The sequence below is a fragment of the Anoplolepis gracilipes genome, chromosome 12 (assembly GCF_047496725.1).
Source record: "Anoplolepis gracilipes chromosome 12, ASM4749672v1, whole genome shotgun sequence".
Taxonomy (NCBI): Eukaryota; Metazoa; Arthropoda; class Insecta; order Hymenoptera; family Formicidae; genus Anoplolepis; species Anoplolepis gracilipes.
The window spans coordinates 9,180,580-9,194,790 of record NC_132981.1 but is presented as its reverse complement, the minus strand read 5'-3'; the positions used below and the strand labels follow the sequence as shown (position 1 = coordinate 9,194,790).

The window sequence follows — 14,211 nt, the reverse complement described above, 5'->3', positions numbered from 1 at the left end:
GTAGTATTTTAGGGCTGTACTTAAGATAATCTTAAATATAGAAACGGACTGATATGGGCCTTGCTCTCGATTCCTAGTTTGAGCCATGTCGAAAAAAAAGATTGACCAATCGCATCGTAGTAGTAAAAAGTGGGGCCCTACCTACTTCGTAATCAAAATTCCTTTTCGTAACGCGATAAGATAACGTGTTCGGTAACGCCGTCCGAGCAAATCAAAACGGAGAAGACGATGGCGTCATTCATCACGAGAAACCGGCATTCGCGTACTTCAATAAACGCCACGTCATGCTTAAAAGCATCGTTCACGAATTAGTGTCGTGCAAGTTGCAATGCCTCTATATTAAAGTGTTGTACGTTATAATCATGTGCGCTTTTTTTTAAGATTCCGATAAAATCTATTTATTTTTTATAGTTGCATTTTTCATTTCGATATCCCTCGATCTATTCATTAAATTTTAAATGCATAAAGTGCGATTAAAATGAATACACTTACAGGTTTAAAAAATAATTATGTATTATATAATGCAGCGCAGAGAGAGAGAAAGAGGAGAAAAACATGTTTGTAAAAACTAGTAATAAAACTGCATCAACCAGTAAAAATTCCTAATAAATTTAATACTTTAGTATAAAAAAATAGTCTTCTAAAGATAGTTTTCCATAAGATTAGATATAAAGAGAAGAGGCATTCATCTTTACCTTACGTGTATACTTCTTTAGAGTTGATAAAACGAGTAAGATGTTTTCTTAATATAAAAAATGGGGAGTTTCTTATCTTATGTAATTATAATAATAATTATTATAATTATATAAATATTGACTTTGAAATTAATATCTTCAATAATTCTTTGAATTACCGAATATATATAAAACACAAAAAGAATATAATGAAATAAAAGATAATTTCTTAAAAACGTATTCAAACATTACACTAAAATCACGAAAAAACATTTTAAAAGTCAGTAAATTTAATAGGAAAAATATTAGTATTTTTAATTGGCATAACTACACGTACCGCCAATTTCATAATGAATATTTTTAACTTAGGTCTACTGTTGCTACATAAACCAATCTATATTTTCACCAAAATATAAAACAGCATGTTTATCAAGACCATGAAATACGCTAGTATAACGTTGGCATAATTTTTCGGCAAATAGGCAGGCGATAAAATCAGTTGGGAATCGTCGATTGCATGACGATTGCATGGATGGTGCATCGAGTTTCCTTCGATCCTTTTTCCTCTGTAGGGCTTCGATTCGTGACGGGTGGCGCGGAATCGATGACGCCGAAATACAACTCAGCCGAGCGCGGATCCTGAAGTGGCTTCCTCCGTTTCGAGCTTCCGCTAAAGAGACGGTGGAACGACGCGGAAATAACGTGAATTGACCCTTTAAAGGAGAGAGTGCAGCTAGTATTTTTACGAAATTTTGAATAGCGATAACAGGCTCTATAAAACGTATAAGAACGTGCATATCATGTGTTGACGTTTCTAAAAAGTGATATTTACTTGTAACGATAAGAGCGACGTGTTATTCATTCTTCATATTCTTTGAATTTTCTGTCGTCAGTTCTTTACACGGTTAACGTGCCGAAGAAAAATAGAATTTGACGATGTATTTAGCATTTTTTCTTGGAAGAGCGTTTTAAGCCCGCAGTGTTAGGAGAGTATTTAAGAAGTCAATATTTTCTGTGCGTTATTTGGAAAGAATGGTTTTCATCCCAGAGGAACGCACGAAGGGACACACGAGTTTTCCTTTGGGAAATTCTAGAATCAATAGTAGAATCAATAGTAGATACAACGCGTCTCGTTATTATTAGACATTTCGTGAAATTTATCTCGTCGATATTATTTACAAAAGGTTAAAGATACGTTTGATTCGAAATGCGCTTTTATAAAATGATGAGAGTGTCTCAATCTCACGGTTTGTTTCGCTTTAAAAAAAAAAAAAAAAAAAAAAAAAAAAAAAGACTTGCGCAAAAGAAACGATGCAGCAAGATTCTGCCAGCGTCGTAGTGGAAAGAAATGTGCGAGTCTTCAATGGTTGAACCTCTTCAGTGGTTTCAACAGCTCGGAATTGTGCATTCATAGAGATCAGAGAGTATACTGACAACGCGACAGCGCGAGAGATTACGAAGATTGGCGTACATTACACTTACGTATCGTACAAACGTACGTACGTATAGTGTCATGTACGTAATCGAGCGAGCGATGAACTCGTATTAGCGTTTTCCCTCGATTAATCTCACCTCTGATCCGATCGCGCTGTCCATTAATCATTTTCCCTTTCGCAATCTCTCTCTGCGACTCTCAATTACAGTCTAACCGTGTGTATGTACGTACGCGACACGCGTTGACGCGTTACATCGACGTGAGCGTCGTTGTGTCGCTCTGGTAAATCGGCAATTAAAGAGGTCCGTCCGCGGACGAGAGAAACTTGGTTTTGTCTCCCCTCATCGTCGTCGTCGTTGCTGTCTCGAAAAGAACCATCGATCCATCCCGTCGACCCCTCTCCCAGCTTGCGAAAAAAAAACCGAGACGCAAAGAATTGAAAAAAGAAGGCAAAAAATATGGCTCGGCTAGGGAGGGGCAACGAGACAAGGAGAAAGAAAGAGGGGTGCAGCGAGTCAGCGCAAGATGGATTTCCGCAAAGTTCGAGCGGGCCTTAACTCGCGAAAAATGTCAAAGCGAGTAGAAGAATAGGCTGAGGATGTATAAAGTTGAGGAGTGGGGGCAAAGAGGAAGAAGGGGACAGTTTTGTTCGCGGGGTAGTACTCGGTAGGTGAGACGAGGAGGGTGTGAGACTTGGCCCCGTGTGGGGCTGCTCGTTCATCCGCGTGTGTGTGTAAGTGTATCTATGTATTTAAGATCCGGAGGATGAGAGGCGTACAAAGGGAACGGAGCAGCGGGGAAGAAACGCGAGCCGAGTAGGGCGAGGAACGAGGAACGAGGAACGAGGAACGAGGAACGAGGGAAAGAACCGAGAAGGGGTTCCGAGGGGGCCGTCTGGTAGGAATCGCGTGACGGAGAGGGCACGCGAGTTCCGTTGGAGGGGATGATTGTCAAAACAGGGCTGCAAGACGCTGCGAAAAATGTTCATATTTATGGCACTATTTCCGCCGCTTCGAGCCCTTCCGCTCGTCCCCTCCATCGTCGACGCGCCTCGCGAATCACTCTCCCGTGCCCCTTTTCTCTCCCCCTGCGCCTCCGTCGCCTTCTCACCCCCGCCCAGATCTTCTTCTCTATGTCCCCCTATCGCCAGCGTTTCGTGGAGCGCACGTCGGTTCTTACTTCCTCTCGCTCGTCGTGCGCGTCTCCGTGTGTATCTCCCCCTTTTCCGCCCCTCCATGTCCTCTTCGTCATCCCCACTCGATCACCCCACTTCGTCCGTGGTCGAGGGGGGGGCCCCACCACCGTCGGGCGCGCACAGCGGGGCGCGATTGCCCCCACCGCCGCGGGCACCACTTTAATGTTACATTAATAAAAAGCAACAATCAATATCTTCCCCGTAAAAAATTTTAATCTATAACAGAGAGAATTCTCTGCCCCCCTGCCTCTATCCTCTGACCCCTTCCGTCTCACCCCCGGCTGTCCGTCCGATCCCCTCTCCTACGTGTCGCGCCTTCTCCCGCGCCTCTTCTCCCTCTTGAGGAAAGCACCGTCGAGCCGCCGCGGCTCGCGGAGGTCCTCAGTATCGTGCCTAGGCTCTACGCGTACCCCGTGACTCTCTCTCTCGTTCTGCCTGTCTAACCGACCGACCGACCGTCCGTCTGTCTGTTCGTTCGTTCGTTCGTTTGTTTGTTCGTTCGTTCGTTCGTTCGTTCGTTCGTTCGTTCGTTCGTTCGTTCATTCGTTCGTTCGTTCGTTCATTCGTTCGTTCGTTTGTTCGTGCCGCGCGACGGAACGAGCCCATCGCGCGTAATCCGAGAGATCATACGCGCGCCGCGCGTTCCGTTTCTCGTTCGTCGCCCTGCCGCTGCCGCTACCACGCCACGCCGCTCCACGCCGCGACGCTCCGTGACGCCCCACGTCGAAGCGTCTCGCGGGAGGGCGCGTTGCCGGTCGCCGGTTGCCGGTTGCCGGTTGCCGGTTGCCGATGTTGGTTGCCGACAACAGAGGTTCGCCCTTCTCGCTCTCAACTGCACGTGCCCTTTCCTCGCAATCGTCTCGTATCTCTCGTTCCTACATCCGCGAACATTGACTTTTATTTTCCCTTTTTCTTTTTTTTTTTTTCTTTTCTTTTCATCCTTGGCATTCACTTTCGTCTCGGAATCGTCTTTGTCTCCTTATCGTTCCTTCTCTTTGCCTTATCGCTATTTAACATTTTTGCTTTAATTTTGTATTTTTTTTTAGCGTTATTAGCTTTGTTATTGGTTATAGACTTATATTGGTTTCGTATAATGATTATTGCTATCGTCCATAGGGGATTTGATCCCGGAGTATAAAAATAAATTTGCTCTTTCTCTCTCTCTCTCTCTCTCTCTCTCTCTCTCTCTCTCTCTCTCTCTCTCTCTTTGTCTCTCGTTACACTTTTCGCACACTGCTCTTACTCTCGTATGCCGATGCATACTACTTGGTCTGGATAGTCTTATCTTATCTTTCCACGCGCGCCTTTATGTGTGTTTTATTTTTATTATATATTACTTCCTGTTATATGTGACAGTTCTTTATGGAATACAATACAAACTTGTGCTCTCTATCTCTCTTTTCATCTCTATATATTTCTGCGCGTCCTTAACTTTTTTTTTATCTAGTATCTACATATGTGCGCACATGCGTGACATTCGTTGAAAGTGTGACGAGGGCGATGCGTGAATGCATCGCACACAGCATGCGGCACATTGAGGATCGTTGGGAAAAACTGCCACTTTGAAAGATCTCCCCCTACTAGCGTAGAGATATCTCTCTCTCTCTTTCTCTCTCTCTCTCTCTCTCTCTCTCTCTCTCTGACTCGCGCGGACCGGACTTTAAGTTCAAAGGAAATACGCAACGGGGACGAGGGCATGAATAGCAGGCATTATTAGCGGACGCCGCTTGTTTTCGACGAGTATCGATGCTCGGAGAGTATTTCTAGTAATTTCACGCGCGCTTGTTCCTCGTTTCCGCTTCGCGTTTCGTCGCGATGTCGAGGAAGTTTCGCTTCTGTGAAAATTTCATGCGCGCTACTCATCAGTATCGATCGATGAAAAAAAAAAAAAAAAAAAACGGGGATCGAAACGGAACTGATGTAGAGACTCGCCGCGACCTCAATGAGAAGCGGGCTATAGCATAAAGGGTGACCCAACAGTTATCCCTTTTAATCACGGTTAAATATGTACGCGAAATAAATCGTTTTAACAATAATTGCATCATGCAAACTCTATTTTTTCACAGCATGTAAAATTTTATTTTATATTAGTCAATGTATTATCTAATTTTCAGATAATAAATTATCTTGCAAAGCTCAACAAGAAAGGCTATTTTTTTCAAGTATAATCAGTATTGTCTCCTTGTTTTGAACTCATCATTAATGTTTGTTTAAATGTCAGAAAGAATAAACGCTGTTCTTGAAACAGCTTATATAGTATCGGGTACCGCGATAGAATCGCGAATTCCATGCCGCCGTTAGGCGGCAGCGAGGGCACAAGCTCCTTGACCCGCGTTTCTTCTGCCGGGACAAAAGGGTACGGGAGAGACGGAGAGAGAGAGAGAGAGAACAAAAAGAAATAGTACGAGCGAAACAGAGAGAAAGAGAGAGAGAGAGAGAGAAACAGAGAGGGGGAAAAAAGAAAGAGAAAGACGGCATACGTCTTTCGCGTACATCTATGCAACCCGAGCTTCTTCGAGTCTCTCTCGAGAGACTATATAGTCGGCTATTTTAACGTATCGCACAACCGACTTTTACGGAAAATGATCGTTGTCGCTTTTCCTTTCGCGGCAAGTCGGAGCAATATTCTCGCGTTATGATATAGAAAATATCTAATGATCAAATATAAAACGATAAAGATCGATTTTTCGAAATACAACTCATATCTATCATATTCGGATTTATCTCACGCGTAAAAGTAAAATAAAATTTAAGTATATTCTATATAATTATAAATAAAATGATTCAATTTTTTTATACATTACACATATAGCACACATGACACAAAAGAGCGTAATTGATAATTGTAAGAGTCCGCATATATATATGCTTAATTAATTAAGGTCTTACCTAAATTTACTATTGTTTTATCTAAATTTACCTAATATACTAATCTATATTTATATATATTTTTTTATATATATTATATTTTATATATATTATTTCATTACTTAATATAAGCTTATTCGAGCTATTTCGAAAATTCCTATTTATTTTTTAAGGTACCAAGATAAATATGATAAGATATATTTTCTTGATAACAACATACCACGTCAGCGATAAAATCCAAAACTATATAAAAGTGACAATGTATGGTGTGAAAAATTACTTGTCAACCATCTGCGTGTGCCACTCTTTTTCCTCTTCTTTGATACAATTTTCTCTATTGTACTCCGCATTATATATATTACGAATTAATTTCATCTTTTACACACATAAAATCTGTATTTTTATCTGTTTTCTTAACTTTTTGATATAATCTTTTTTTTTTTTTACAATTGTATAGAGATACGAATAAATATCAACTCTCCGTGTCGCATCGTTTGCACATTCGTCGAGTAGTTTTACTTAATCGGAGAACGGCGGTTATACGACGGTGATTCAAATTGATTCACGTAGCAGTGCAGTTTAATAAGACGAGAAGTGGTTCGCGTGTTGAATCACGAGACTGGTCGGCGTTGGTGAGCTTTCCGGAAACGAGCCACCGACTGAACACCACATCGTTCACCAAGTCTCTCACGAGCCGGTTTCCAGCAGTTCGAAGAACAACATAATAGGTAACAGTATGCCATCGGGTTTCTCTCAATTTGTCACTTTGCACTATAATTAATTCAATTTCTATTATAACTTGCACTTTCGGAACGACGATGAGTTCGGAATATATAATATTTCCGGCCGCTGGTAAATAGTAAAATTAATTACAAACAAGTATTTTCTAGACTTATACATATACTATTGTATATTGAGATATAGGATGCGTTCGGCGATCGCTATTCATGTTAAAAACATCGTTCTATCTTTGTTACTTATTGAAAGTTGAATAAGGATAGAACACTAGTCATCTCCTCAAACGCAGCTATAGTATGAGTATATTTTGCTTATAGAACTCGAGTTATAATTGAGTTTGTTAGCAGTTTCTATCGACAGGAAAACCTAAGATACGTATGCCTTCTCTGATTTACAGCCAAAATTATTAGGCATCTTTAAACTTTCTTATTTATAGTTAGTATGTAAATATTGAAAAGATAAAAAAAAAATTTTTTAACTATTTTTATAAGTTATTAATAGCACGTTAAAACTTTAAGCCTTAAAACTCTTTTTTAATTTTTTTGTCTACGATAATTTTTCGTCGACAACAGTTTTGAAAAATACAGGTTTAAAGCTATGTAACTCTACAAAAAAAAAAAATTGTAAGAAAGTTTTAATAATTTTTTAGACAAAACGAATTTTTTAAACAAAGTATTGTAGTTTATGGAACTTGACTTAAATTTTTCAAGGGAAAATTTTTTATCGAGCTGCAGAGTGTCGTAAAATACGTAATTTTGAAGAACGAAACAATGTGTTCTTTTTTAAAGCACAAATAAAAAAATTTTTTAACGCACCAATAGCGCATTAAAATTGTTATCGGTAATTTAAAAAAATTTTTACTTGCGCTTTAAAAAAGAACAAATTATTTCGTTTCTTAAAAATACTTTTTAAACACTGACAATCACACACAACATATTGACACTCTGCTGCTCGATAAAAAAATTTCGAAAATTTATTATATAATTTAAATTAGATTCATAAACTACAAAATTTGCCTAATAAGTTTTTTAAATTTAAATCTTAAAAATTTTTTTTGGCCGAGTTATATGATATTGACCCGCATTCTGAGTTCACATTTATCGTTAAATGTGTTTCTAAATATATAAAACATTTTTAGAGGCACATTTAACGATAAATGTATGAATACTATGGGCCTTTGAAACTAAACCTGTATATTTTTCAAAAATGTTGTCGAACTAGGCGAAAAATTATTGCAGATAAAAAATTAAAAGTATTTTGAAGGTAAAAGTTTTTTTAGCTTTAACTTGCTATCAACAGTTTTTAAACAATTTTTTATCTTCTCAATATTTACATACTGAAAGGAAATTTAAAGGTGTCTATTAATTTTTGCCATGGTTATATATTCTCATTTCTTATATATTTTTATATTGGTAATTTTTTAAAGTATCGAGAATATAAAATAAGTTAGAAAAAGTTTTCAAAAAAAAAAATCTTGTCCAATAAGTAATACTGAAGGAACTGAAAGATTGAAAAATTCTATTAGACTACTGTGCCGCACACTAAATCTGCGTCCCAATGTAATAAAGGTACTAGACCGATCGTCCTTTAGAAGCAAAAGTGATCGTCGATAATTATTTAGGATTCAAAAGCGACCAACGATCGTCGTTTAAGGTTGTCGATAAAGATCCCTCCGGCCTCGATGAGAGAAGGTAACCGACGAAGGAAACCGCATCTTCTTTTCTTCCTTCCTTTGTCCGTTCTCCTCTTGCCCTTCCTCGGCCAACACCAAATAACATTGCCGTCCGGAATCTCGTCCCTGGCCGTGCTTGCCGCTCGCCGTAGGTCAGGTTGGAAACCTGTGCGAACGTTTCCGCGACGCACGTTGCTTTCGCGTGTACGATGCAAGAAAGAGAGAGATGGAAAAACACGATGACGCGAGAGAGAGAGAGAGAGAGAGAGAGAGAGAGAGAGAGAGAGAGATTTCAGCATGCATGACAGAGAGAAGGAGATAGTACGTGGTGTGGATAACGTGTAGTAACATTCGAATCCGGGTGTCTGAATGGAATGGGTCATCCGTAGACTCGTGGAGGGGTCGGGACGGTGAGAGTAGCCACAGCCAATCGTGCGCGTTGTTCTCTCGGAGCGGGGCGAGAGAGAGAATGAGTGGTCAGAGGGATAAAGGAGACGGATAGACCTAACACACGTGCGTTCTCCGGCGGCCACGCTACGCGTACGCGCGTTGCGTTCCACGCAGCGACATTGCACACATCGAAGGCTACGTCATATATGCATGCAGATGAGCGCGCGCATGCGTGCGAACGAGAGAGAGCACACGCACGTGCGTAACGCTGCACGCTCAAATATATATATATATATATATATATATATATATATATATATGTATACGTATGTAAATACGTATTTGCGTGTGCGGCAGGAAACCAGCTGTACAAATCGATCGGGCCCGCCGTGATTCAATTTTGTTCTTCTCGACAATGCTAGAAAGCAAGGACGACATAACATGACGCGGTTAACTCTCCGTAGATTAGGTGAGGGAAGGAAAATTTTTAAGCAACGAAATGGAAAAAATTACATGGGATAATGTTAAATTGCGTCGAATTGTGTGGGAATATAAAAGTCATGAGAAATCATGCCTCGAAAATTTGTCAAGTATAACAATGTCATATTACATTAATAATGTTAATTTACACTCAAATTGAGTGAAAAATTGAATAAATTCATATAAAAATTCATAAAAAATTTCAAAAAATTATTATAAGGATGTAAAATAATTTTCTCTTACGATCTTTTTGAGTCCACAAACTATATCTTTTAATGATTAAATTCTTTTAATTAATATTTTTTAATAATTAAATATTTCTTAGTAGAATATGGAGAAAGAAGCATGATATCAGAAAATTATAATTAGAGAGAGAGAGAGAGAGAGAGAGAGAGAGAGAGAGAGAGAGAGAATAAAGCAAAGTATATTTTATTTACGACTGTATGAGAGATATGTTTTATGCAAGAAAATACATAACTTAATTATTAAAATAATGACATGATATAAAGAAATAATTACGAAAGAAGCAGATGAAAGACAATAGAAAAATAGGTATATCAACATAAGTATTAAATATATTAAAATACAATAGAATATCAGAGGTCGTAGTATTATCGAGCCATATAACATTCAGGTTTATATTCCCACGCTATCCGTAATCTTGCCGATTGAAATTCGTCAGATAAGTATTTTCAACTCAAGGATATGTAGCTATGGAGCGCTGGTAACAGCGTCTTATTACCTGTTTACGAGGATACTGCACCGGTTTTCATTATACTCATTTTGATTGCGTCGTATAGTATATACGGATTGTGTATCGTATATCTGGCTGGTGAAATTTTATGATTCGCTGACGATAGAAACGACAGTTGCGAGAGACTGGTGCAGTGACAGATAAACGGATCTAACAACCGAGACTGCAAGCTACCATAAACGCGAGAAGGGTCAGCTGCGCGTCAAAGAACCATTGACGTGTTTGTGCGAATCAGTGCGGTGCATTTATTTCCTACTTTAATTTATACGATCGTATGTAATTATGATAATAACACGAGTATCTAATGAATATTTCACGAACTTTTCATTAGACGGCAAAGGTGTTCATTAAAGTAATCTGCTTAATAATATCTACAAAGTAAAATTTATAGCAAAATTATGGAATTATGTTTACAAGGAATATATGAAGACAAAAAAAAAAAAAGTTAATTATAAGTTATGCAAAAGAAAGATTTCGTCGCGGAAACAAAAGGATTTATAAATAAGAATATATATATATAAAATTTTTGTATTATCTATATTATGAAAATATATGGACGAGTGAGGAATTCAAAAGCGATTCTCTGCTCAATACTTTGAAAAGGGAGAGACCTTCATCCTCGATGGAATGCTCTGCAAGATCGAGGACTCAGATTCGTCCCGTCTCGAAAACCTGTTGCATTTTAATAGCACAATCGATTCTCCGAAAATCAGCTTAACAATGGCGGAACAGAAATTTCTAAATTTATTTGTTGGAGAAACTTTGTGCGTCATTTATTTATTTTTTTCACTCATGCGACGAGATTATTTTATGTTTGATACAAGATTAAATAAATTTAAATCTTTCAAATCACATTCGCTCTTTCGTTACAAATATTTTGCGAGCAAGCTTTAAAAAATCTGCAATCTTTTTTTTTATAAATTCTATAATACACTTACATTGATTGTAAGACTATTTTAAAAAGCGTGAAATTTTGCTGCAATTTTTACATTTTTGCAAATTATTATTACTTTTACTACCTCTTATATCGTGTCGAATAATAAATTGAAATTTTGCGCTTCCGTTCGTCAAGAAATATTTATAGAATGCGACAATTTGCTTCCCTATTGTTCTATATTAAATATTTAATCAGATATCCGGAAAAATCGTTAAACAGCAAAAAGATGTTATCATTCGGGGCGAGCAAGAAAGATTGTCGCGTGCAGAAATGCATGAAAGAAGACACCGGGAAATTGGAGAATCGATCGATCGCGAACCAGAGTTCATCCACTGACTATAACCGACCGCGCTGGTGACGCGCGGTGTGCTTGCACAGATGGATGACACGAATAATAATAACGGTAAAGAAAAAGAAAAGCGAGCAAAGAGTACGAGCAACGCTTCGCGTAGCACCGTGTATAAAATATTGAATGCAACCGCGTACTTCTCTATACGTCGGGGAGGGTAGGCAGACGGGAAGTCTGATAGTGTCAACGAACATGCACGCTTATACACGTACACTTTTCTAATTACGGCACATTTGTACGTCGACAAAAGGGGGACTGGCGGCTTGAACAAGTGGGCGTCGTTGAACAAGTTGCCGTGCATAATAGCGCATGCGTGCGTACCGGTAATTCCGTACCAGTACGGTGCGCGGTTAGCGGTAATGCGCTATGAATAATGCGCCTCGGAAAAATTCAATCCTTCGCGGACGTTCAAAATCAGCTGTCTACGAGCATGGCATATACCACGCGATTACGCTTAACACGTTCAGCCCACGGAATGAGCCGTTTTGAGAGCCGCGGAGAACAACGGTTTAAATCATGTTTCTCGTTTCCGAGAGAAGTTCACGAGAGAGCACATTTCTGATATTACATTATTAAATAGCTTCTTTCTTTTTTCTTTTTTTTTTGGTTTTTAATAAGAGGAAATAAAAAAAATCTGACACTTTTTAGGTGCGAAGTTACAAAATAATTTTACATTAAACTAATATAGACTTTAAACTTTGTTTTCTGTTGATTTAATGAAATTGTTTACAGATAAGATGCAAGGTAGGAAAATATAAGTAAAAAATCGAAATTTTTTATTTGCTTATTTATTTTTAGCTTTAATGATGATAAGATTGTCTTTAATATAAGGTGATAATAATTAAGACATTTTTTCAACTTTGAAAAACTCTTTTGTCATACAGACATGTAAACTGCCGCGTGAAAAATGGATTGTAATCGGCGCAGAGTAGGAATCTCCTCTATATAACGGCTGTAATGTTGTAAAACAACGCATACCACATACGGTAAGGATCAGCGGTGCGTTTTTACATTGGCACGTGGAGTCTCGTGTTGCCGAGTGTCGCGTTTCGCGCACGACGCGTCTAGAGATCTCACGTGCACGTGCGATGTTTCTCGCTGTATTTTTATAAACAGATTCGCCGCCGGAAACCGGACTGGTCGACGATTATTACCCTGGTGATTGACGCGCTGCGTATCGAAAGGCTGACCGCTCGCTCGCAGCTCGAGCAATCTCGAAAGGGAACAACGCCGGCGATCGAGTGCAGCGGACAAGGTCGTTTCGATATGCGCTTCAGCGCTCTAAAGCACGCCGCGCTTCCGCTTCTCTCGGTTCTTTAGCGGTGGGTGTTCACGTCGCGAAACGCGCGTAAACACGCATAATCATTTGGTATCTTTACGCGCATATATATCTACACTGAGCCAAGCCTTTTACGCGATATACTCGGAAAAAAACAGGTGAGATATTAAACTGGGGAAACTCCCCGTTTCTCAACAACTTAACGATCGATAAGAATCTTTTTTGAAAGATCGCGAACGAAATGATTTATAAGGCGAATTATAATAGTAAAAGTTATTATTTTCCATTCGAATGCAACGCGCGCGAATACTCGTGCATTATAGTCGCTCGTCAAGCTCGAGGTTGCCGAGGAATGTGCTCGAATCGCGCCGGAAGTTCCCGCACTTTTTCCCGCACGAGCTTTGAACCCACGGTAGAAACGGCGAATGGCAAAAGGTGGGAATAAGGAGAGTTTAGATACATTGCTTGGTGCGCGATATTCATGAGATCCTAACCTAACCTGCAGAGGACAATTCACGTGTCGTTCTCCCGAGTTCCGGTACAACATTCGACTCGACCGCTCGAATAAAGTTTCTTCCTATTCAGGAACACAAAAGTTTTTTTTCTTTTAAGAAAAAATATTTGCACGAATGTTAATTCTCTTTGTACATCAACGTAATGACGCTTCTTTGAAGACATGAGTTACAGTGCAAAAATTCCGTCGCAGGGTTAGATTTCGTTGTCACAAGCTGGAAAATAAATGGGACATTTATGATTACTCAATTTTAATTCTTATCTGTCAAATAAATTTCTTCAAGTAACAAAGCCGTTTATTCGTATATTTCGAATCATTAAAAATTAATTTATTAAAGTGCATTAATTTTGAAATTAATCTTGTACAAGTTTTTCTAAGAATCTTGAGTTTTTTACTTTTCGTAGAGTCTAAAGAAAATATTTCATTGCTCTAGACCGGCTTCTGTGTAATAATAGATAGCTCAGTGCATCTAACTAGTTCGCTGAAAAAGGTTATCGCGTGTTTTATTATTTTCTAGGCCGGTTATATCCGGCGACGAAAATTCTAACTTATCGCGTATCACCTGCTTGACCCGATAAACTATTCTATAAGATTCGATAAATATATAAAGAAAAATAAATCAATCTTGTTTTCTTATTAATTGTATTACTTCTAACATAAGATTAGCTGATTAAAACTAATTTGATTACTCGATAAACGACATGCTACTTATGTAATTTTTTTATCCGTAAATTGAAAAGAATTTCGATACTATTTACATGTTATTTAAAAACCAATAGTAGAATGGATTTTAATTAATATTACTGACACTTTTATTAACGACAATTGATTTGAAAACCAGACAAATAGCTTAAGATTGTCTCTCGTATTATACGTATATAATTGCATGGCTCTACGTTTCTATCCGCGTTTGTCTCGCACAATTT

General features: G+C 38.6%; 1 protein-coding gene across 3 annotated transcripts in view; it reads left to right on the top strand.

Moving 5' to 3' along the window:
* Window positions 1-14,211, top strand: part of LOC140671957 (uncharacterized) — a 105,356-nt gene that overhangs the window by 23,394 nt on the left and 67,751 nt on the right. The window contains exons 1-2 of one of the 3 annotated variants that reach the window (XM_072903721.1): window positions 4,097-4,115; window positions 6,630-6,900. The exons of 1 other annotated variant lie outside the window; for it this stretch is intronic. The gene's annotated coding sequence lies outside the window, so the exon portion shown is untranslated. Of the gene's footprint in view, window positions 1-4,096; window positions 4,116-6,295; window positions 6,901-14,211 lie in introns of those variants that run through there. One more of the 3 variants, XM_072903723.1, reaches the window with a different exon arrangement.